Genomic DNA, 23,350 nt, shown 5'->3' on the forward strand with positions numbered 1-23,350 from the left:
GGGAATTGTACCCCTCAGTTACAATACCCCTCCACCAGCCACCTCACAGCCCGCCTAATGCCAGAGAGCCAGCTTACATCCACCTGAGCGGTACCATGATGATCCAGGTAGCCAGAGCCTTTCTCTCTCAGTGCAACCCTCCATGCTCTCGTATTGCCTACCTCATCACTGTTATTATCTGGTAAGGCCATAGCCTGGGTGACGGTGGTGTGGGAGCAACAGTCTGTTGTCTGTTCCAGTTTTTGTTTGTTTGTTTGTTGATGAAGAGTCTCTGGCAGTTGGTCATATCCGTCCATCATCCTCTGCCGCTGGTGACGTTTTTCTTTGTGGATAAGAAGGATAAGTCATTCAGACCCTGCATTGATTACCATCGTCTCGTTGCCATCACAGTCAAGAACCAGTGTCCTCTCTTCCTCATCTCCTCTGCTTTTGAGATTATCCAGGGAGCCACCATCTTCTCTAAGCTCAACATTTGCAACACTTAACCACCTAGTGCTCATCAGGAAAGGAGATGAGTGGAGAACTTCTTTCAACACCCCCAGTGGTTATTACAAGTATCTGGTAATGCTGTTTGGACTCACTAATGCACTTGCTGTGTTCCAAGCCCTGGCCAATGGTATACTCCATGACATGCTCAACTGGTTCGTTTGTCTACTTAGATGACATTCTGATATTTTCCAAGTCTCCACAATAACATGTTCAGCACGTGAAGCAAGTTCTCCATTGGCTGCTGGAGAATCAGCTATTGGTGAAGGCAGAGACATGTGAATTCCATGTGCCCACCATTTCGTTTCTGGGATTTGTAGTTTCTGACAGTGTGGTGGATTGGCCCGTTTCTTCATCTCTAAAGCAGCTACAGCGGTTCCTTGCATTAGTCCGTTTCTTGCTTCATCCACAACTACAGCTCCATTGCGACCCCTTTGGCTGCCCTCACCTCACATTCTTCCACGTTCTGGACCCCGAGCTGCAGAAGGCTTGAGCTAAAGAGTTGTTTCACCTCTGCTCCCATCTTGGTGCCTCCTGAATAGCAATGCTCCAATCTACCCGAGGACTTCATTTCCATAATGTAAGAGGTGGTCACAATCATAACACCAGGGGCAGCATAGCCAATGTAGGGGTCTACAGATTAAATTACCTGTCAGTAAAATGGACATTTTCATATCAGATTGCCTGGAAATGGAATAAGTTGGAATTATTAAACAGTCAGCCTGAGGTCTTTCAAGCGGAAGGTAAAGAGGTCGATGTTGTGTAACATGGCAGAGTATATCATCCATTTTACACCACTCAGGAAGTCACTAAGTATTTTTATTTGAGCTGAGCTAAATTTATATTATTATATACTATTTTCTTTTAATATATTTATGTATTTTATGATTCAAACTGTGTTAGGCCTGCCACTGTCATGTCTACCTGTTGGCTGTGCGTTTGTTATTGATTGTTGAAATAAACTAAACTAAAACCAGATTCTCCCCTTCATTGTGGAGGTCAGCAATTGTGATGTGGGGGTAGGAGTCATCCTGTCTCAGTGCTCGCCCAAAGACCAGAAAACACTCCCATGGGCCTTTTTTCTCATCGCCTGGCTCCAGCAGAGAGGAACTACAACATCAGTAACAGGAAGTTACTGGCTGTCTAGTTGGTCTTAGAGGAGTGGAGACACTGGTTGGAGGGGACAGAGCTTCCATTCATGGTTTGGACTCCCGCCTAGCCAGGTGGGCTCTGTTTTTTAATCGTTTAAAATTCACTCTGTCATACTGTCCTGCTCCCAAAAATACCAAGCCTGATGCCCTCTCTTGTCAGTTCTGTGCAGCTGAGGACAACCATGTTCCTGCAACCATCCTTCCCGCCTCCCATAGATGCAGTGTCCTCCTGGGTTGTGGTGAACATTGTCAGAGAGGCTCAGCATTCTCATCCCGACCCCAGTAATGGACCTGCTGGTGCTCCAGTGGGGCCACGCATTCAACCTCACATGCACCCACTCATTTCTCTATGTTTCCGGTGGCCCACTATGGTAAAATCACATGGTCCTTCATCACAGTCTACTCCGTTTGTGCCCAGAACAAGACCCCTCGCCATGCCCCCTCTGATCTCCTTCAGCCTGCTCTGGGCTCTCATCATCCCTGGTCTTATATCTCCCTGCACTTTGTCACTAGCGTGCCCCCCACTGATGGTAACACTACCTTCCTCACTGATGTTGACCGGTTTTCCAAGTCGGGTCATTTCATCCCTCTGCTCAATTTGCCAAGGAGGTGGTCCAGCCCATAGTCCTACATGTCTTCTGGCTCTATGGTCTCCCTGCTGACATCATCTCTGATCAGAACCCCCAGTTCATCTCCCAGTTCTGGAGGGCCTTTTGCTCCCTCATCGGTTCTTCCAGTTTCCACCCCCAGAACAACAGCCAAACTCTACCACCTGGAGCTGGCATTTGGTCTGGGTGGAGTACGCCCATAATAGACTTTCCTGTACCGCCACTGGTCTGTCCTCATTTCAGTGTTCTCGTGGGCTCCAACCTCCTCTCTTCCCGGACCAAGAGAAGAAGGTCAGAATGTCGTCTGTCCAGGGGTTCATCCACCACTGTTGCTGCACCTGGAAGAGGGCCCATTCCACTCTGCTCTGCATTGCTTCAGTCAGTCAGCCATTTCCACCTGTTGCTTTGTATCTGTCTGCCTGCCTGATATCCTGCTCATTAAATACACAAATATTGGTTCCCCTCGTCTCCACATCTCTACATCTCCACATCTCTAGTCTACATCTCTACATCTCCACATCTCTACATTTCTACATATCTACATCTCTACATCTCCACATATCTACATCTCTACATATCTACATCTCTACATCTCCACATCTCTACATCTCCACATCTCTACATCTCCACATATCTACATATCTATATCTCCACATCTCTACATCTCCACATCTCTACATCTCCACATATCTACATCTCTACATATCTACATCTCCACATATCTACATCTCTACATCTCCACATCTCTACATCTCCACATCTCCACATCTCTACATCTCTACATATCTACATCTCCACATCTCTACATATCTACATCTCTACATCTCCACATCTCTACATCTCCACATCTCTACATCTCTCTACATATCCACATCTCTACATCTCCACGTATCTACATCTCTACATCTCTACATCTCTACATCTCCACATCTATACATATCTACATCTCTACATCTCTACATCTCCACATCTCCACATCTCCACATCTCTACATATCTACATATCTACATCTCTACATCTCCACATCTCCACATCTCTACATCTCCACATCTCTACATCTCCACGTATCTACATCTCTACATCTCTACATCTCCACATCTCCACATTTCTACATCTCCACACATCTACATCTCTACATATCTACATCTCCACATATCTACATCTCTACATCTCCACATCTCCACATCTCTACATCTCCACATCTCCACATCTCTACATCTCCACATCTCCATACCTGGTCATTACAACCCTGAGCTTTTTGTCAGATTCCACCTAAAACTAAAACCTCCCTGTGGATTCATTTGTTCACTTCCCAAATAGAAACCAAGGACCTGCAAAGTTGTTCATCTCCAGACACCATGAATAATTACACTACTTTCCAAACATTGGAATTGTCTTTGGGTGGCCCAAAGCTCAACACAGGGCTAAAGAATAAGGTGCACTACGTTGTTTTGGGAGAGACAGAGAGAAGTGAAAAAAACTCAAGTCAGGTCAAGGTATTTTTGCATAACTGAAAAGACATTGTGTCCTCAGAGGAAGATTGAGTTCTCGGAACACTATTCATAGAAAGACTCCTGAAGAGTTACTGTTTACACAGGCAGCGCTCACAGTGCCTCACAATTATTTAGTTTCAATCACATCAAATATAATTAATAATTATAAGTATTGCATGTATTGTAAATATGTTTTGTAAACTAATTGCAGGCTCTGCAAATGTAGAGTAATGTATCTCCCCAAACTCCATGGTGCACCTTTACAAATGAATCTAATTGAGCAGAAAGGGTACATAAAGGGCTAAAATCACTGACTATTCATTAATTACACAAAGATACCAAATTCAGCAACCGTACTGACCTTAACCATGACGAGATTGAAACTGTATGGATTGAAATCTTATTTGAAAGGGCAAAATCAGTACTAATAGGCACAATCTATAGACCACCAGAACAGACTGGTTTTTATGATACTCTGGATGTGTGCTTAGCTGGAGCTGAGGATGCGGAAAAAATTCTTATTGGGGATTGGAACACGGATATGCAACAAAAAAATGCACCCGTCTTCAAATCCTTCAATAGGTTTTGTGATCTGCACGGCCTCAGCCAACTAATCACCCAACCCACAAGGATATGTGAATCAACTCAGACTACCATTGACCTCATACTGACCTCTGACAAGTCCAAGATCTCCAGTAAAGGGGTTATAGCATGCGGGTTAAGTGATCATTACATGATATTCTGTACCCGCAAAAAGCTAAAACTAAAGGCTGGCTGTCACAAAACAGTCACATCTAGAGACCTCAAAACCTACTCTAGCGAGGCCTTTAACCTTGAACTGGAGAGTCTGGACTGGTCAGATGAACTCAATGGTACACTGGTTGAAGAAACTTGGCTTGGCTTCAAAACCAAATTTTCATCAATACTAAACAAAATGGCCCCCCTAAGAACCACCAGGGTAAAAAATCGCGCTGAGCCATGGATGCACACTGAAATACTGACCGCTATGAAAGCCAGAGACAAAAAATGCTCTGAGTTTCGTAAAAGTCAGTCAAAGCTTACCAAAAGCACGAGCAGTGAACTCCAAGACCACGTGACTGAACTCAAACTAGAAAGAAACAGACTAAGAAATGACGTAACCTCCATGATCAAAACTGCAAAAAAAAAAAATTTCATCAATGACAAAACCGAGGAAAACAAAAATAAACCACGTGAACTTTGGAAATTACTCAACAATCAACTAGGCTGCAGTAAAAAACTCAAAACCAGGTTCTCAAACATAAACATAAAGACGGACAACACGCTCATCACAGACAAGCTGGATGTAGCCAATTACTTAAACACTTTCTTCACAAACATAGCCACAACACTGGTAAACAAACTACCCTCCCACTCAGGGCAGTATGGGGTAGAACACATAGTAGCATACTACATGAACCTAGGCGTCCACAAAGACGACTTCAAACTGGAAATAGTAACTACAGATGAGGTACTCAAAAAACTGAGCGCCCTCCAACCAAACAAGGCCACTGGCCATGACAACATCCCCTCCAAATTCCTCAGAGACTCAGCAGCAGCCATCACCCCAGTCATCACACACATAATAAACCTCTCCATAAAACAGGGACACGTCCCCAAGGACTTCAAAATTGCGAGAGTAACACCCCTGCACAAAAAGGGCAGCAAATTAGACCCGGGTAACTACCGCCCTTGTAGTATCCGAAACTTGTTGATGCCGTAAGCTTCAGACGCTCTCAGTCTTTGAATCCTCCCGTTCCATATCCACGCACAAGAAAAGCACCGACCACGAAGTAGTATCAACTATTTAATGTCCAACTCGGGTTTACACGTTCTTGTTTCCTAATTATATATAGAGCAGCGAGATTAACAAAGTTTATCCAGAGAGAGAGAGGTCTAAAAACTGTCTGGCTCCACTCTCTCATCACTTGGCCTGAACACCGGTAAAATCTGCGTTGTTTTCTTTCTAAACCAAAAGCTGTCACCTTGCCGCAGCTGACAGTAATCAATGACATCACCGTTATCCTGTCAAACTAAAAGTCCCTCGGCCTATCAGCCAAATATCCTGTAAGAAACAAACTAACAACAAAGAAAACATTTTAACTTCTATAATAATAATATCCATCTATTTATCCTATGAAATACAAGGCAAAAATGCTTTTCTATTAACTGCTATTAACTGAAATTACTCTTAATTACCAGACTAGGCATTTAGGCACCTACATTACCGGCCCCTAATTGTTATCAACAGCCTTGAAACAATTACCCAAAAATATAAACTTAAGGCGTCTAAATGTCATTTAACTTAAACATCACAATCTAAAGTCTCAAAATTAAACTAGACTGAAGAAGTGAAGCTCTTGATCTTCGCTCTGCCCATGACGGAGACTTGACTTCGGTTCATCATCTTTTTCTCCCCACCCGAGGTGAGGCTTTGCCTTCGGAATAAAGTTCATCAAAAGTCCTCAGACTCGTGAAGAAGGACGAGCTTGGTTATTGGGCGACGAAGCTCGTTGGTCTTGGTCTTGACTGTCACTTGGCGAACAAAACCTCTCTTGTCAGGAAAGGTCTCCACGATCCTCCCAAGTGGCCATGAATTTCTGGGCGAAGTATCATCCACGATCAGCACCACGTCACCTTTACTGAAGTTTCTTCTAGGTGTGGACCACCTTTGTCGTTCTTGGAGCTGGGTGAGGTACTCCTTGCACCAGCGTTTCCAAAAAACGTCTGTGATGTACTGAACTTGTCGCCATCTGCGTCTAGCGTACTGATCGTCTTTATTGAATACTCCGGGTGGTAGTTGGGGCTTGACCTTGAGTAGCAACAAGTGATTGGGCGTTAAAGCCTCCAGGTCGTTGAGATCCGTCGATGCCTTTGTGATGGGTCTGCCGTTTATGATGGCTTCGGCTTCACACAACAGAGTGTGAAGCCCCTCCTCATCCAAGGTTTGTTCCTTCACTGTTGTATTTAGAACTTTCCGCACGGAACGGATCATCCTTTCCCAGCTCCCTCCGTGATGAGAGCCTGCTGGCGGGTTGAAGTGCCATTGGATACCTTTCTGCTGCAAGGTTTTCTCTATCTCGTTGGTATTCCACGTCTTCAACGCTTTCTTTAACTCAGTGTCAGCTGACCTGAGGTTGGTTCCATTATCCGAGTACATCTCTCTTACTTGTCCTCTTCTCGCAAGGAATCTCCTGATTGCGTTCAGGCATGCATCTGTGTCGAGTGAAGATGCTACCTCTAGATGCACGGCTCGTATAGCGAGACACGTAAAGATGACTCCGTATCTTTTTGCCTCCCCTCTTCCTCTTTTCACTAGGAATGGGCCGAAGTAATCAACGCCGACTCTTGTAAAGGGGGGGTCGTCTGGCAGGACCCTGCAGGTAGGTAGGTCTGCCATGAGTTGCTGTCCAGTTGTTCCATGTAGCCTTTTGCAGGTGACGCACTTATGCAAAAAACGTCTGATGGCTCCATTTGCTCCAGGTATCCAGAACCTTTGACGCAGCTGAGCCAACATGTGATTTCTTCCTGCGTGAGCTGTGTTGTCGTGAATATGTCTCAGCACAAGCCTTGTGATGTGCGAGTCTTTGGGCAAGATTACTTGCTGCTTGGCTTCGTCAGGCATTGCCGCTCGGCTCAGCCTTCCTCCTACTTTCATGATTCCATCCTCCAGTATTGGATTCAACTTGAAGAGTGAGCTACTTTTCTTCACCCTTCCTTGTTCCACTAGCATTGTCAAATCTTCTTTGAAGGTTCGTTTCTGGGTGTGCTTGACAATTTCTTTTTCTGCCACGGCTAGATCTTTGCAGGTGAGGCCTGTTCCTTGGAAAGCCTTTTTGAACCGGCTCACTTTGCTTTTTCCATCTGGTGCCTTTCTCTCTTCTTTCAGCTCTTTAAGCAGGACCTTCAGCTTCAGAAACCAGGCAACAGCGCGTTTAAGCCTTGTCCAGGATGAGAAATGGTTCATCAACTGTCCTGTTGCGTCTTTCGGCTCTTCCGCCTGAATGACATGCACTTGAGCTACTCCTTTGATCTCCAGATCATCGACGTCCAGCATTCCAGGATCTGGGTTCTTGGGCCACTGGTCTTGTGAACAGTGCAGGAAACTTGGTCCCGACAGCCAGCTTTGTTCCTTCAGGAATGCGTCGACAGTCTGTCCTCTTGAGACGAGATCTGCGGGGTTCACAGTGGTATTGACATACCTCCACTGTGAGGTCTGAGAATGCTCCAGGATAGCTATGACTCTATTAGCCACAAATGTCTTGAATCTTGTGCTTTCGCTGTTCAAGTACTTCAGCACAGCTGTGCTGTCGGTCCAAAAGATAGAATCTTGCAGCTCGAGTTCGAGCTCTTTCTTGAGAAACTTGTCCATCTTGACGGCAGCTACGGCCGCGGTCAACTCCATCCTTGGTATGGTTGGAGACTTTAAGGGTGCGACCCTCGCCTTTGCCATCATCAGGGCAGTTTGAACTATGCCAGTCGCGTTGCGCAGTAGCAGGTAGCTTGTTGTTCCATAAGCCTCTAGACTTGCGTCGGCGAAGTGGTGGAGCTGTGCGGAGACTGGAGCTCCAAACTGCTTCGTCTTGATGCATCTGTCCACTCCGAAGTTCTCAAGCCTTTGCAGTCCTGAGATCCATTTTTCCCATGTCTGGATGACGTTATCTGGTAGCTCCTCGTCCCAGCCATACTTCTGCCTGCAGATATCCTGTAGGAGTATCTTGGCGGGCAGCACCACTGGAGCGAGAAACCCCAAAGGGTCGAAGATAGAGCTGACGAGGGAAAGCAGGCCTCTCCTAGTGTGCGGGCGATCTTTGAGGTTGATCTTGAACCTGAACTGGTCTGATTCGGCGCACCACTGGATCCCCAATGCTCTCTCCACCGGCAGGTTGTCTTCGTCTAAGTCCAGGTCTTTAAACCCTTGGGCTCTTTCTTCTTCGGGGATCGAGTTGAGCAACATTCGGCTATTGCTCGACCATTTCGTCAAGCGAAATCCACCTTTTGCCAACATCTTTCGTAAGCCAGCACAAAGAGTGATGGCTGTCTCTTCGTCGGCGGTCGACTTAAGACAGTCGTCGACGTAAAAGTTCTTCTTGACTGTTTTGGCTGCTTCAGGGCCAAACTCTTCCTCGTGATCCGTTGCACATTTCTGCAGTGCAAACGTTGCAACACTTGGCGATGATGTTGCACCAAAGATGTGGACTAACATCTTGTGTTCGACGAGTTTCTTTTCGTAGTTCCCTTCAGGCCACCAGAGGAATCTGAAGAGGTCGGTGTCTTCATCGCTGACTCTGACCTGGTGGAACATAGCCTCCACGTCGGCCATGACCGCCACGGTCTCTTGTCTGAACCTTGTCAGGACCCCTATTAGGGAGCTTGTCAGGTCCGGTCCCTGCAGAAGCTGCTGGTTCAGTGATGTTCCTTGAAAGCTTGCTCCGCAGTCGAAGACGACACGTAGATTCTTTTTAACTGGATGTCTGACTCCGTGGTGAGGCAGATACCACTTTCTTCCTTTTGCTGACTCCTGATCAGCGTTGTCGAGTCTCACAGCGTAGCCCTTCTTGAGGATATTATCCATGTACGCCACGTACTCTGTGCAAAATTTGTCGTCTTTCGAGAATCTTTTTCGTAGGTTCAGCGCACGTTGTTCGGCAACTGATCTGCTGTTGGGCAAGCACAGTGTTTTGTTCTTGACTGGCAGGCAAACACTGTAATGTCCATCCACAAGTTTTGAGGATCGTGACACCATATTCATGAACTGGTGATCGTCCTTTGACATCTCGATGTCTTCATCTTGTCCGGCGTCCGGAAAGTCTACTTTGAACTGCTGCTGCCAAAGCTCGTCTAGCCTGGCGACTGAGATCCGATTTGCGGTCACTGCTGTCCGCTTGCTCTTCTGGCTTGCGTCACTTCCGCCTTTGAGCGGTCCATTAACTGTCCAGCCTAGGATCGTTCTGACGGCATATGGTCCTTTGTGCACGCTGCTCACCACTTGGAGCGGCTCCATTGCCTTCGGGACGTTTGCTCCTATGAGCAATCCAACCTGAGCTTGGATAGTGGGAAGCTTCACCTCCTTTAGGTGAGGCCATCGGCTGACATCCTCTTGCCGGGGAATGTTCTCCTTGGAGACGGGAATGGTTTTCCGAGAAAACACCTCTGGAAGCTCGATGAATTGTTTTCCATCCAGGCTGCTTATTTCCAGTCCATTCACAATATTTGTGTCCACAACAGATTCTGATCCCATTGTTCGCAGCAAGATGCTTGCTTTGCGTCCATCCATGTTCAGTTGTGAGATCAGCGACTCTGAGGCAAAAGTAGCTGAGCTACCCGGGTCCAGAAACGCGTACGTCGTTACTTCCTTGGTTCCCTTCTGTGCCTTGACGCGCACTGGAATAATCGAGAGAGCGCAATCTTCCTTTCCGGCCCCAGTGACACCGAAGGCCTCCATCATTTGTACAAGAGCACTTGTCACTTCCTGTTCCGTTGACTTCGCTTCCTCTTGAGAGTCTTTAGAGCGATCTTTAAAGTTGTAGTGAAGCAGTGTGGGGTGTTGTCGAGAGCATTCTTGACACTGCACTTTGTCTGTGCAGCTGTTACTCATGTGACCATGTTTCAAACACGCAAAACATAGACCTTTGCCTTTTAGAAAGTCTATCTTCTCTTTGTGTGGTTTGCTCTTGAGTTTTCTACAAACTGTAAGGGTATGCTGCTCTCCGTTGCAATAGCCACAGGGCTTGCTGTTTACGTCCACTGCAGCGATTGGAGTCTTTGGTGTTGCACGTTCGTCGCTCTCCTTCATGCCTCTAGTCATTTCAGCCTTGGGGGAGTCAACTGCTGTAGCGTACACCTTTTGTGACTTGTGTGTCCTTGTCTTGTATTCTTTTGTTCTCTGTTGACTTGGTTCTTTTGTGGCTGTAGTGTTGTCCTTTATGTTTCCGTAGAGCGGGTGTAGAGCGTATCTAACTTGCTTGTTGACGAAGTCTACGAAATCCTTGAACCTTGCCCTTTTGTTGGTTCTTTCTTGTAAGTCGCAGGCGTGTCTTCTCCAAGATTCTCTGAGTCTGTACGGTAGCTTATTAGCCAGCGCTCTTATGTTGGATGCGTTTTCCAAGTCCTCCATGTAGCTTATATCCGTCATTGTATTGGAGCAGCCTGTGAGGTACAATGCAAATGACTGCAATGCTGCACCGTCTTCAGGCTTGATTGTCTGCCACTCCAGAGCCTCTTTGATGTAGGCTTCCGCTATCTTGAAGTCGTCGCCGAAGAACTGTTTCAGCATTTGTTTTGCTTTGGTATAGCCTGCAGTAGGCTCCATGTGAATGCAGCTTTTGACCAGCTCATGTGGTTGTCCACTTGTGTACTGCAACAGAAACTGTAGACGGTCACGATTGTCACTGGTGTGGTCTTCAACTCCATGTTCCATAGATCTGATGAATGTCTTGTATTCTAGAGGGTCACCAGTGAATGTTGGAATGGTGAGCTCAGGAAGTAATGAAGCTTTGTGATTCTTCACGAGGTATTCTGTGACATTCGCCTGTTGGGAGATAGCCTTGCTTAGGCTATGAAGCTCCCATCCATTGAATTCCCTTTTTGTTGCTTTTAATATGCTGGTCGTTAGTGGTGCTGCTGGAAGCTGCACGTCCTCTGGTGTACTGGGGGGAGGTGGTGAGGCACGCTGATATAGCGGTTGGAAGTTCCTCTCTTCTCTTTCGTCTGTCTTTTCAATGTTTAAGACAGTCCTGTCATTTGATGTAGTACATTCATAATTTTCCAGAACTCCCATTTTTGCATCTGACTCAGCGAGAGCGGTCTTCATTGCATGTATTTCTAGCTTTCTTTTTTGTTCTGCTTCAAACCTCACTTCCTCAGCTTGTAGTTGAGCCTCCTTGCATCGTTTTTGTGCTAACCAGTCTGCTTCTTCCTGCTCAAGAGCTAACCTTTCATTTAAAGCGGTGGCCTTTACTTGTAGAGCCGCTCGCTCCATCTGTGCAGTCAGTCTGATTGTATTTGTTGAGCGAGAGCCTGATGAGCATCTACTTGTTACTGTTCCAGACTTAGATTTGGTATCCATAGGTTTTTCCTGATTGTTACCATCTTCAGCCGGTTCAGAACGTTTTGTGACCTCTTTCATCCATTCCTCACATTTCCAGAAGAATAAATTCAGTGATTCAATTTTAGGCTCAAAATTCTTCTGATCAGCTTCATATTCTTCCTCTGACACAAAACGACCCAGTTCAGTGTTGACTTGTATTAGCTCTTGTTGCAAATTACTGAAATCAACACGCATTTTATTATTGACAATGCTGACGTTTGCATCATCTTCCTTTAATGTCAATATTTCTTTCATCATGTTATTTAGCGTTGATAATTTGTGTTTGCGTGCCTTTTCACGTTTAGCAGCTTGCTCCTGCATGGCTTTCTCCGTCAATTTGACTATCCTTTTGCCACCGACTTCAATTCCTTCCATATTGATACAGTTATTGAATCACCGGTCGGCAGTCGCTTTCCACAATTAGTAAAATGTCAGTCACCTGGGGAGAGCGCGCAAGCCAGACGCGCGTTTAATTACTTTTACTTTCAATCCAGACCGCAAGCTGTTAGTGTTATGCTTTTTTTTCATTGATCATATTCTGTAACGTTAGTTATAGCTCCAATGGGATACGCCACTTTCGGGCTAATTATACAAGATACAGCATAGTACAGCTTACTGTTTGACGTCTTCTTTCAGGCAAATCATACAAGATACATCTTACTTGTTGACGTCTTCTTTTTTCTTTCGTTCCGCGAAAAGTTCCTTTTTCCAGTCAGGCCTGTCCAAATCCAAGTTCCGTTTTTAATGAGCAAGTTTTTAGACAAAATGTAGTATCCGAAACTTGTTGATGCCGTAAGCTTCAGACGCTCTCAGTCTTTGAATCCTCCCGTTCCATATCCACGCACAAGAAAAGCACCGACCACGAAGTAGTATCAACTATTTAATGTCCAACTCGGGTTTACACGTTCTTGTTTCCTAATTATATATAGAGCAGCGAGATTAACAAAGTTTATCCAGAGAGAGAGAGGTCTAAAAACTGTCTGGCTCCACTCTCTCATCACTTGGCCTGAACACCGGTAAAATCTGCGTTGTTTTCTTTCTAAACCAAAAGCTGTCACCTTGCCGCAGCTGACAGTAATCAATGACATCACCGTTATCCTGTCAAACTAAAAGTCCCTCGGCCTATCAGCCAAATATCCTGTAAGAAACAAACTAACAACAAAGAAAACATTTTAACTTCTATAATAATAATATCCATCTATTTATCCTATGAAATACAAGGCAAAAATGCTTTTCTATTAACTGCTATTAACTGAAATTACTCTTAATTACCAGACTAGGCATTTAGGCACCTACAGCCCTGTTTCTATCCTTACATCCATCTCGAAAGTCATGGAAAAAATAGTATACGAACAGATCGAAAAATACCTTGCGGAAAAAAATCTAATCTACGAATTCCAATCTGGCTTCAGAACATCCCACTCCACTGACACATGCCTTCTCTACTTGAACGACCACATCAAACAAGAGGTGGACGCGGGCAAATACTGCGGCATGGTCATGCTGGACCTACAAAAGGCCTTCGACACTGTCAATCACACCATTCTGATTGACAAGCTAAAAGCAATTGGTTTTGATAGTTTATCAGTGAGCTGGATACAATCCTACCTGGAGGGGAGGGAACAGATGGTGGAAGTAAACGGTACCCTATCCCCCCCCCTCACAGTGAGCTGTGGTGTTCCACAAGGAAGCATACTAGGACCGCTACTATTCCTAATTTATGCAAATGACATGTCGTCAGCTTGTGACTGCAACTTGTTCCTGTTTGCGGACGACTCAGCCCTGCTGGTCTCTGACAAGAACAAGTTACAGGTTGAAAAAGCCCTCAGCTCGGAACTAGGCAAAATCTGCATATGGCTCGCCGACAACAAACTATCATTACACATGGGCAAAACAGAGTCCATTCTCTTCGGTTCAAATAACAAACTCAGCAAGACTGACGGCTTCTCGGTTACAGTGGGTGACAATATTGTCACAAGGAAAGATGAAATTACCTACCTGGGTTCCATCCTAGAGGCTAATCTTTCCTGTGACAAAATGGCATCCAATGTAATAAAAAAAGTCAACCAACGAACGCGATTCTTGTACCGGATCTCCTCTCTGGTAAACAAGAATACCCTGAAGACTCTAGCAGGAGCACTCATTCAAGGGTACTACGACTATGCTTGCACCTCATGGTACCAAAGCACCTCAAAGGCACTAAAAAACAAATTACAAACATCTCAAAACAAGCTAGTCAGACTACTACTTGACCTGACTCCTAGAACCCACCTCACCCCTGCCCACTTTGACAACCTAGGATGGCTTAGAGTAGACGACAGAGTACAGCAACTTGCAATGGGCCTGGTCTACAAGATACACTACGCGACCAAGGTACCCATGTACATGTCAAAATACTTCCCAAAGGTCAGTGAATACCACGATCACAACACCAGAGGGAGCTCCACAAATCATGTAAAACCCAGATTCGGCTCAAACAAGGGACTAAACACGTTTCGCAATTATGCCACATCAATGTGGAACGCCCTGCCTAAAGCTGTAAAGGAATGTGAATCACTACCCACCTTCAAAAACACTCTCAAAAAACACCTACGTGAGACTGCAATTCGAAACTGGCCCCTACAAATGTCCTAACCTAGTTGTACAGTAAATGACCAAGTAAGGCTTTGTCAACATTCCAATGTACAGTGTAAAATGTGCGTGTGTCCCCTACCCAACCCCCCCCCCCCCCCCCCCCCACCTCCAATGTACAGCCCTCACCCAACCCACCCAACCCCACCCCACCAACCTCCTCCAATGTACAGTTTCTACGCCAAATGTATATACACTCCTTTTCTGGACACTTTTGTATCACAAACAGTACTGTATTTGCAAATCTGATATGTCATAAATGTATAGATGTAGCAGTACTGTCTATCTGTATGTCATGTATGTCATATATGTTATGATGAATTGAAAATGGGGGACCCTGGTGGAAACAAGACGAAAGTCTTTCTCTGGTCTGCATCCCCTTAACAATTGTATGTATTGAGATGTACTGTACTGTACCCATTCTGCAATCTGTTAATAAACTTTTCAATCAATCAATCAATCAATTCAAAGTTTGTTATGATAAATGTCCTTGGCTTATGAGATTATGGTGATAATGAGCGTAGTACCAGGGGAACGTGTCAGCCAGGTTAACCTTAAAATTTCATCAAATGATTATTGGCTAACAAAAATGTGGCTATATAGACCAGTTCAGAGAACTCCAATGAGCCTCTTAGCTCATAAAAGGTTTTGTAGAACATTTTACTGTCTGTTCTGTATCCCGACACCCTTTACAAACGGCGGCTTTTCCCCAGAAATGTCCCGCCAGCTTCCCGAGATTTCCTTTTGCTTTCCTCTTCCATGTGTTTTGCAAACTGAGTCTTATAAACGTTAGGTTATAACTATAACCAAGTTCTGTTAGTAATGGTGACGCTCGGCGTCACTCACACACTGTACCTCGCTTGTGCACGCGCACTGAATAAAATTCCACAATGTACCTTTATCCCAATATTCGTCTGACCACACCCCTCATCAGCTTACCTTCATAAGCAGGTGTGTGGCCACCTACTCGCCTCCTTCCCAAGCTTTCACCACAAGGTGAGATCAAGGGCTGCAATGGCGTCGGACGCCGAGCGTCACCATTACTAACAGAACTTGGTTATAGTTATAACCTAACGTTCTGTATCGTAACGGCTCTCGCTCGGCGTCACTCACGCACAAGGGAGGCCGAGCGAGAGCCATCGGCCGACAAATATACCCCGCTGAGGCCCCCCACAACCAACAGATCAGGGAGGACCGAGCCCCCCCGACCCCCCCTAATGGAGGGCACCCCCCCTATTGGGGGATCACGGGAGGGCGACGGACCCGACCGTGCGAAGAGGCACTCAAGCAACTCAACGCACAGGGTGAACAGACCGTGGCCTGACCCCACGACCACCCACACGCACAACCCGCATGCCACCCGGGAACGAACGGAAGGAACGACCTCGTTACTGCCCCCAGAAATCACGGGGTCAAAAGCAAACCCAACCCCGTGGCAAGGCCGTAGCAGCGGAGCGCGAAGGAAGACCCAGACCCACCAAAGGGACTGGACCCCCTGGAAAACGGGGGCCCGGAGAAGTCCATGATGCCAGCATCAAGACCCCACCAGGTGGTCACCTAGTGACCCCGCCCCCCACATTCGGACAAAGGCCCCTCACAAGAGCGGGCCCTGTCCCCCCAATAGCACAACGCCTGGCACACTGCAGGACAGACAGCCAGCATGGCCGTAAGAACCAAAGGCTTACCACGGAAGCAGGCAGCGCACCGGGGAAAACCAGGCAACAGGCTGTAACCCGAGCCTGGAGTACTGCGGACGAGACAGGCGACAGAGGGGTCAGCTGAAACAGCCGCACCGGCGGAAGGGGCGTATGCTGGCGTTGTTGACCACCATGACAAAGCCTCCCTCAATGAGGCAGCGAAGGCTGACACGATTGGCAGACGTCATGAACGTGCAGGGGCACACTCAACCGGGCAACCCGGGAGTTGACACTGCACCAACACACCAGAGAACCAACCACCCAGACGTTACCCTATGCGGTGGTTGGTCCCATAACCCCTCAAGAAAAAACTCCAAAACGTACCTGCGGGCACTACCGCAGTACAAGTGTTTCAGTTTCCAACAGGGTTATCCCAGGCCTACGGGTCGACGAAACATTACTTCGGACCGGGCCCGGCGATACGGGGAGCACAGGGTCCCCCGAGGAGGTCAAAGACTACCCCAACAGGCCCCTCTTCGCCATGCGTAAGAGAAGAGCGAAAAGAATGGAGAACCAGCCCCAAGCACCCCGTACTTGGTATTCCCAGGAGGTCTCCCAACCAAGTACTAACCAAGACCAACCTGCGTAGCAGCCGAGATCTGACGAGATCGGGCGTGTACAGGTTGGCACGGCCGTAAGCCATTACGACAGTGCAGAGTACTATGTACCCACAAGGGTCTCCATAGCGCCTAACCCTGTGACACCCGGACCGACCTGGCATTTCTCCCCCTGGAAATAGCCCAAGTCCCTCAGGGTACCAGAACAGCAGATCTGCATCCCCGGCGGACAACGGGTTTAACTGATCCGGACCAGCGTGACCAGAACCAGTCCCGTGCCCTAACCACGCCGACATGCCAACTCCAGGAGAAGGGGCAGATATGCGTGTTGATCCTCAACATGAAAAGAAGGCACCACCCAGACGTTCGGTGCGAACCGCGCCCGGTGGCCCACCCCCAGGGCGTGAGACCCTTCTACGTATGTTCAGATCCATTCCGTCACCATCCCCCGATATGAACGAGAATCCGTCGACAACCAACATAGGTCGTCGGAAGAGGAAAAACCCCCATCCCAGTTGCTTTATAAAAACACTGTTTTAACCCCAAGCAACCAAGGCGCGCCAGTCAGTTGCTTGATGTTCAACAGAACACCCCGAGCTAGCACTATGTGTGCGTCGGGCATATCCACATCAATAAACAGGCTATTTAGACCTTTCATTGAATCCCCAAAGCGCCCAGGGGAACGACAAGAGGGGTGTGATGCTTCCTAACCCCAACTCTTTTTAATAACAAAGAAAGAAGCATCAACAGCATAAACCCCAAGCTGCACAGCCGGGAGTAAAAACTGTTTACATTTTTACATCCAGTCACCCCTTACTTAGAGGGTTTAGACCGAAATTCCCCAGAAAGCCTTCCCACATGAGTTGTAGTATGAAAAAGACATGTCAACTGTGAGTCACGTGACCAACTGACTCAAGTTTACACATAAAATCGAGCGTAGCAGACCCGTAAGCCCTACGCTCTAACCCGACACTTTAACACCACAGACCTTACGTAAAGATCTAACTCACGGAAGCCGTCATCATAGCAACGTATATGCTATGACGGGGGGAAACCCCGCACACGACTCCTGTTTGTAATAGGAGCTGTGTCAGGACAACCCTCCCCCCCCCCCCCCCCCCCCCTCCCCCGCCAAGTCGTTGAACGGCTCGGCCCTGACTGGCTCAACAGGAAATGAGAAAAAATCCCCTTGACCAATCAAGTGGGAAGGAGGGGTTTATTCAGCACCCCCTCACAAAAAAACCTTTTTATAAATCTAGCCAGCTGCGCGATGTTAGAAGCAGCAGCCAGCGACTGTGTACCAGCGACAAATGACTGGTCACCCCAATATGCCAATCGCCTAGCCGATTTTCCTTGGAGAACCGGCTTGCATAATGGCTCCCACACCACATCCGGACAGAGGAGAGCGGCCATCGGCCTATCAAGCCGTGGCACGCCCTCTCTCATACCTTCGACCAACCCCGCCACCCGCATAACTGGTACGTAGGCGGGGGTAAGTCCCATGATGTGAGACACCACCTGGCCCCAACGAACATAGGCCCCCATTGAGGGGAAAAATGGGTAGACAACGTCCACCCCTCTCACCGGGCGACGCTGCCAGAGATGACCTATGAGATCATCGGGGGCAGGAGCAGGCAATGGCTGCGGCAGCGGCACGCCGTTTGCAGCGGCAGCTACCGCCATGAGCTCGGGGAACAAAGCCTGCAGTTCCCCCTGCTGACCTTCCTCCACCGAACCCGCATCCCTCACATGCAGCAGGCTTCGACCGGTTGAGGAGTCACAGTCTGATGTGGCTGATAGCAGGGCATCCTGTCGATGAGGCCGAGGTGGTTCCCCGACATCCTCGAACAAGGCGCCCCAAGGAGACATTTCTCCCCCCTCCAGTGTTACCTGGACAGGAGGGATACTCGTCTCCACAGGGCCTTCAAACAAGAATCCGTCCGACTCTTCCATGTAATCCTCAGTTTCCATCGGGCATGCAGAGACACCAACGATTCCCCGGAACCAGAGTCGGGATCAGGCCACCGCCGGGGCGGCGGCACCGATGCACCGGCTCCTCGGAGAGGCAAACTACCCATTGGCTGTCTCCTGGGCTGGGCTGGCAACCACGAAAGTGGCAGCAGCCCCGCACCAGCGCGCACGACAGAGGCGGGAATGGAGAACTGCTTGTGAAGAGTGGGTCTACTCTCCGAGGTAGACATTATGACTTAGATTTTCCTTTTTGAATAGTTATGAGAGAAGAAAAAAATAAGCACAATGTAAACACGTCTCAACTTTCTTCAACTAGCAACACGTCAAGTGGGGATCTCCGAAGGCACTTCCTTGTGGTGAAAGCGAAGAAGGAGGCGAGTAGGTGGCCACACACCTGCTTATGAAGGTAAGCTGATGAGGGGTGTGGTCAGATGAATATTGGGATAAAGGTACATTGTGGAATTTTATTCAGTGCACGTGCACAAGCGAGGTACAGTGCGTGAGTGACGCCGAGCGAGAGCCGTTACGATACAGAACATACTATATGAAGGTTGAAATGGAACTTGAAAGGATATTTTAAAAGGAGTCTGTGTTACAAGGGCTTTTAGTTCTATACACATTATGTTTGCGAAAGAGGATCCATTATAGAACATTGTGACATCATAAAACGTTACAACAAATCCTCATACTTATATAATAATAATAATAATAATAATAATAATAATAATAATAATAATAATAATAATAATAATAATAATAATAATAATAATAATAATAATAATAATAATAATAATAATTATCTATATGAATCTAAAGCTATAAATAGACAATATCAGCTGAGCCTTGCAGTGCCTACTGTATACTGATTACTGAAGAAACATTACTTCGGACCGGGCCCGGCGATACGGGGAGCACAGGGTCCCCCGAGGAGGTCAAAGACCACCCCAACAGGCCCCTCTTCGCCATGCGTAAGAGAAGAGCGAAAAGAATGGAGAACCAGCCCCAAGCACCCCGTACTTGGTATTCCCAGGAGGTCTCCCAACCAAGTACTAACCAAGACCAACCTGCGTAGCGGCCGAGATCTGACGAGATCGGGCGTGTACAGGTTGGCACGGCCGTAAGCCATTACGACAGTGCAGAGTACTATGTACCCACAAGGGTCTCCATAGCGCCTAACCCTGTGACACCCGGACCGACCTGGCATTTCTCCCCCTGGAAATAGCCCAAGTCCCTCAGGGTACCAGAACAGCAGATCTGCATCCCCGGCGGACAACGGGTTTAACTGATCCGGACCAGCGTGACCAGAACCAGTCCCGTGCCCTAACCACGCCGACATGCCAACTCCAGGAGAAGGGGCAGATATGCGTGTTGATCCTCAACATGAAAAGAAGGCACCACCCAGACGTTCGGTGCGAACCGCGCCCGGTGGCCCACCCCCAGGGCGTGAGACCCTTCTACGTATGTTCAGATCCATTCCGTAACCATCCCCCGATATGAACGAGAATCCGTCGACAACCAACATAGGTCGTCGGAAGAGGAAAAACCCCCATCCCAGTTGCTTTATAAAAACACTGTTTTAACCCCAAGCAACCAAGGCGCGCCAGTCAGTTGCTTGATGTTCAACAGAACACCCCGAGCTAGCACTATGTGTGCGTCGGGCATATCCACATCAATAAACAGGCTATTTAGACCTTTCATTGAATCCCCAAAGCGCCCAGGGGAACGACAAGAGGGGTGTGATGCTTCCTAACCCCAACTCTTTTTAATAACAAAGAAAGAAGCATCAACAGCATAAACCCCAAGCTGCACAGCCGGGAGTAAAAACTGTTTACATTTTTACATCCAGTCACCCCTTACTTAGAGGGTTTAGACCGAAATTCCCCAGAAAGCCTTCCCACATGAGTCGTAGTATGAAAAAGACATGTCAACTGTGAGTCACGTGACCAACTGACTCAAGTTTACACATAAAATCGAGCGTAGCAGACCCGTAAGCCCTACGCTCTAACCCGACACTTTAACACCACAGACCTTACGTAAAGATCTAACTCACGGAAGCCGTCGTCATAGCAACGTATATGCTATGACGGGGGGAAACCCCGCACACGACTCCTGTTTGTAATAGGAGCTGTGTCAGGACAACCCCCCCCCCCCCCCCCCCCCCACTCCCCCGCCAAGTCGTTGAACGGCTCGGCCCTGACTGGCTCAACAGGAAATGAGAAAAAATCCCCTTGACCAATCAAGTGGGAAGGAGGGGTTTATTCAGCACCCCCTCACAAAAAAACCTTTTTATAAATCTAGCCAGCTGCGCGATGTTAGAAGCAGCAGCCAGCGACTGTGTACCAGCGACAAATGACTGGTCACCCCAATATGCCAATCGCCTAGCCGATTTTCCTTGGAGAACCGGCTTGCATAATGGCTCCCACACCACATCCGGACAGAGGAGAGCGGCCATCGGCCTATCAAGCCGTGGCACGCCCTCTCTCATACCTCGACCAACCCCGCCACCCGCATAACTGGTACGTAGGCGGGGGTAAGTCCCATGATGTGAGACACCACCTGGCCCCAACGAACATAGGCCCCCATTGAGGGGAAAAATGGGTAGACAACGTCCACCCCTCTCACCGGGCAACGCTGCCAGAGATGACCTATGAGATCATCGGGGGCAGGAGCAGGCAATGGCTGCGGCAGCGGCACGCCGTTTGCAGCGGCAGCTACCGCCATGAGCTCGGGGAACAAAGCCTGCAGTTCCCCCTGCTGACCTTCCTCCACCGAACCCGCATCCCTCACATGCAGCAGGCTTCGACCGGTTGAGGAGTCACAGTCTGATGTGGCTGATAGCAGGGCATCCTGTCGATGAGGCCGAGGTGGTTCCCCGACATCCTCGAACAAGGCGCCCCAAGGAGACATTTCTCCCCCCTCCAGTGTTACCTGGACAGGAGGGATACTCGTCTCCACAGGGCCTTCAAACAAGAATCCGTCCGACTCTTCCATGTAATCCTCAGTTTCCATCGGGCATGCAGAGACCAACGCATCCTCGCTGGTCTCCAGCAATTCCCCAAACCCAGGCCGTTCGCGCCTGCAGGACACCATCTTGCGACGTGAACGGGCAGACGTGAAAAGTTTGCGTCGCAAATCCTCCGGAACCAAAGGAACCGGCCGCTCACGAACGGACGATTCCCCGGAACCAGAGTCGGGATCAGGCCACCGCCGGGGCGGCGGCACCGATGCACCGGCTCCTCGGAGAGGCAAACTACCCATCGGCTGTCTCCTGGGCTGGGCTGGCAACCACGAAAGTGGCAGCAGCCCCGCACCAGCGCACACGACAGAGGCGGGAATGGAGAACTGCTTGTGAAGAGTGGGTCTACTCTCCGAGGTAGACATTATGACTTAGATTTTCCTTTTTGAATAGTTATGAGAGAAGAAAAAAATAAGCACAATGTAAACACGTCTCAACTTTCTTCAACTAGCAACCCGTCAAGTGGGGATCTCCGAAGGCACTTCCTTGTGGTGAAAGCGAAGAAGGAGGCGAGTAGGTGGCCACACACCTGCTTATGAAGGTAAGCTGATGAGGGGTGTGGTCAGATGAATATTGGGATAAAGGTACATTGTGGAATTTTATTCAGTGCACGTGCACAAGCGAGGTACAGTGCGTGAGTGACGCCGAGCGAGAGCCGTTACGATACAGAACATACTATATGAAGGTTGAAATGGAACTTGAAAGGATATTTTAAAAGGAGTCTGTGTTACAAGGGCTTTTAGTTCTATACACATTATGTTTGCGAAAGAGGATCCATTATAGAACATTGTGACATCATAAAACGTTACAACAAATCCTCATACTTATATAATAATAATAATAATAATAATAATAATAATAATAATAATAATAATAATAATAATAATAATAATAATAATAATAATAATAATAATAATAATAATTAAAAGATTATCCACGCAGCGACCATGGCAGCTACTAGTGAAAGTGAGTGGGAGTATATGCTCGGGTAAGGAACATATCCAGTCAAATGTTCTACAAAACGTATTACTTTAAGTGCATGTATTTGCATGTGCAATATGAGCACACAGTCGCTAAGCTATGGATATTATAGTTACATTGTATGGAACTTCATGGGGAAAGCTATGGTACCCATTTTCTAGCAAACCTTTACATCCAGGTGACACAACAAATCCATGGGTTCTTTCTTTGCTGTGAGATCTTTTAATGCATTTAAAAAATATATTATTTACTTCAATTAATTTAAGAAAATACATGTGCCTCTCAAATGTACTCTGGCAGTTTACAATCAAGAACACTGAATTGCAGCTTTAGGATAGAGAGGTGCATGTTCACAAATATGTATTGACCTGTCCTGGAATACAGGAATAACACATCAGCTTTCCCCTTTAAATGGTAAATTCAGGATTTTTAACCCATAGTCCAATTTTCTACTCATGTCATGATGCTGTTTTAGGCTAGAATCTCAGCACAATCCATGCTGCTTAACCAGCTCCCCCTTAGTTAGCCACAAACTAATGTAAAGGTAATGGGGCCACTGTAAAAAGCACTTAAACATACTTGAAAACACAAATCTTTTCTTTGGATTAGGCACCATGGATTAGTTTCCAACATTTATTTGAGGACCTGTACA

The sequence above is a fragment of the Notolepis coatsorum genome (assembly GCF_963971535.1).
Source record: "Notolepis coatsorum genome assembly, chromosome: 11".
NCBI lineage: Eukaryota > Metazoa > Chordata > Actinopteri > Aulopiformes > Paralepididae > Notolepis > Notolepis coatsorum.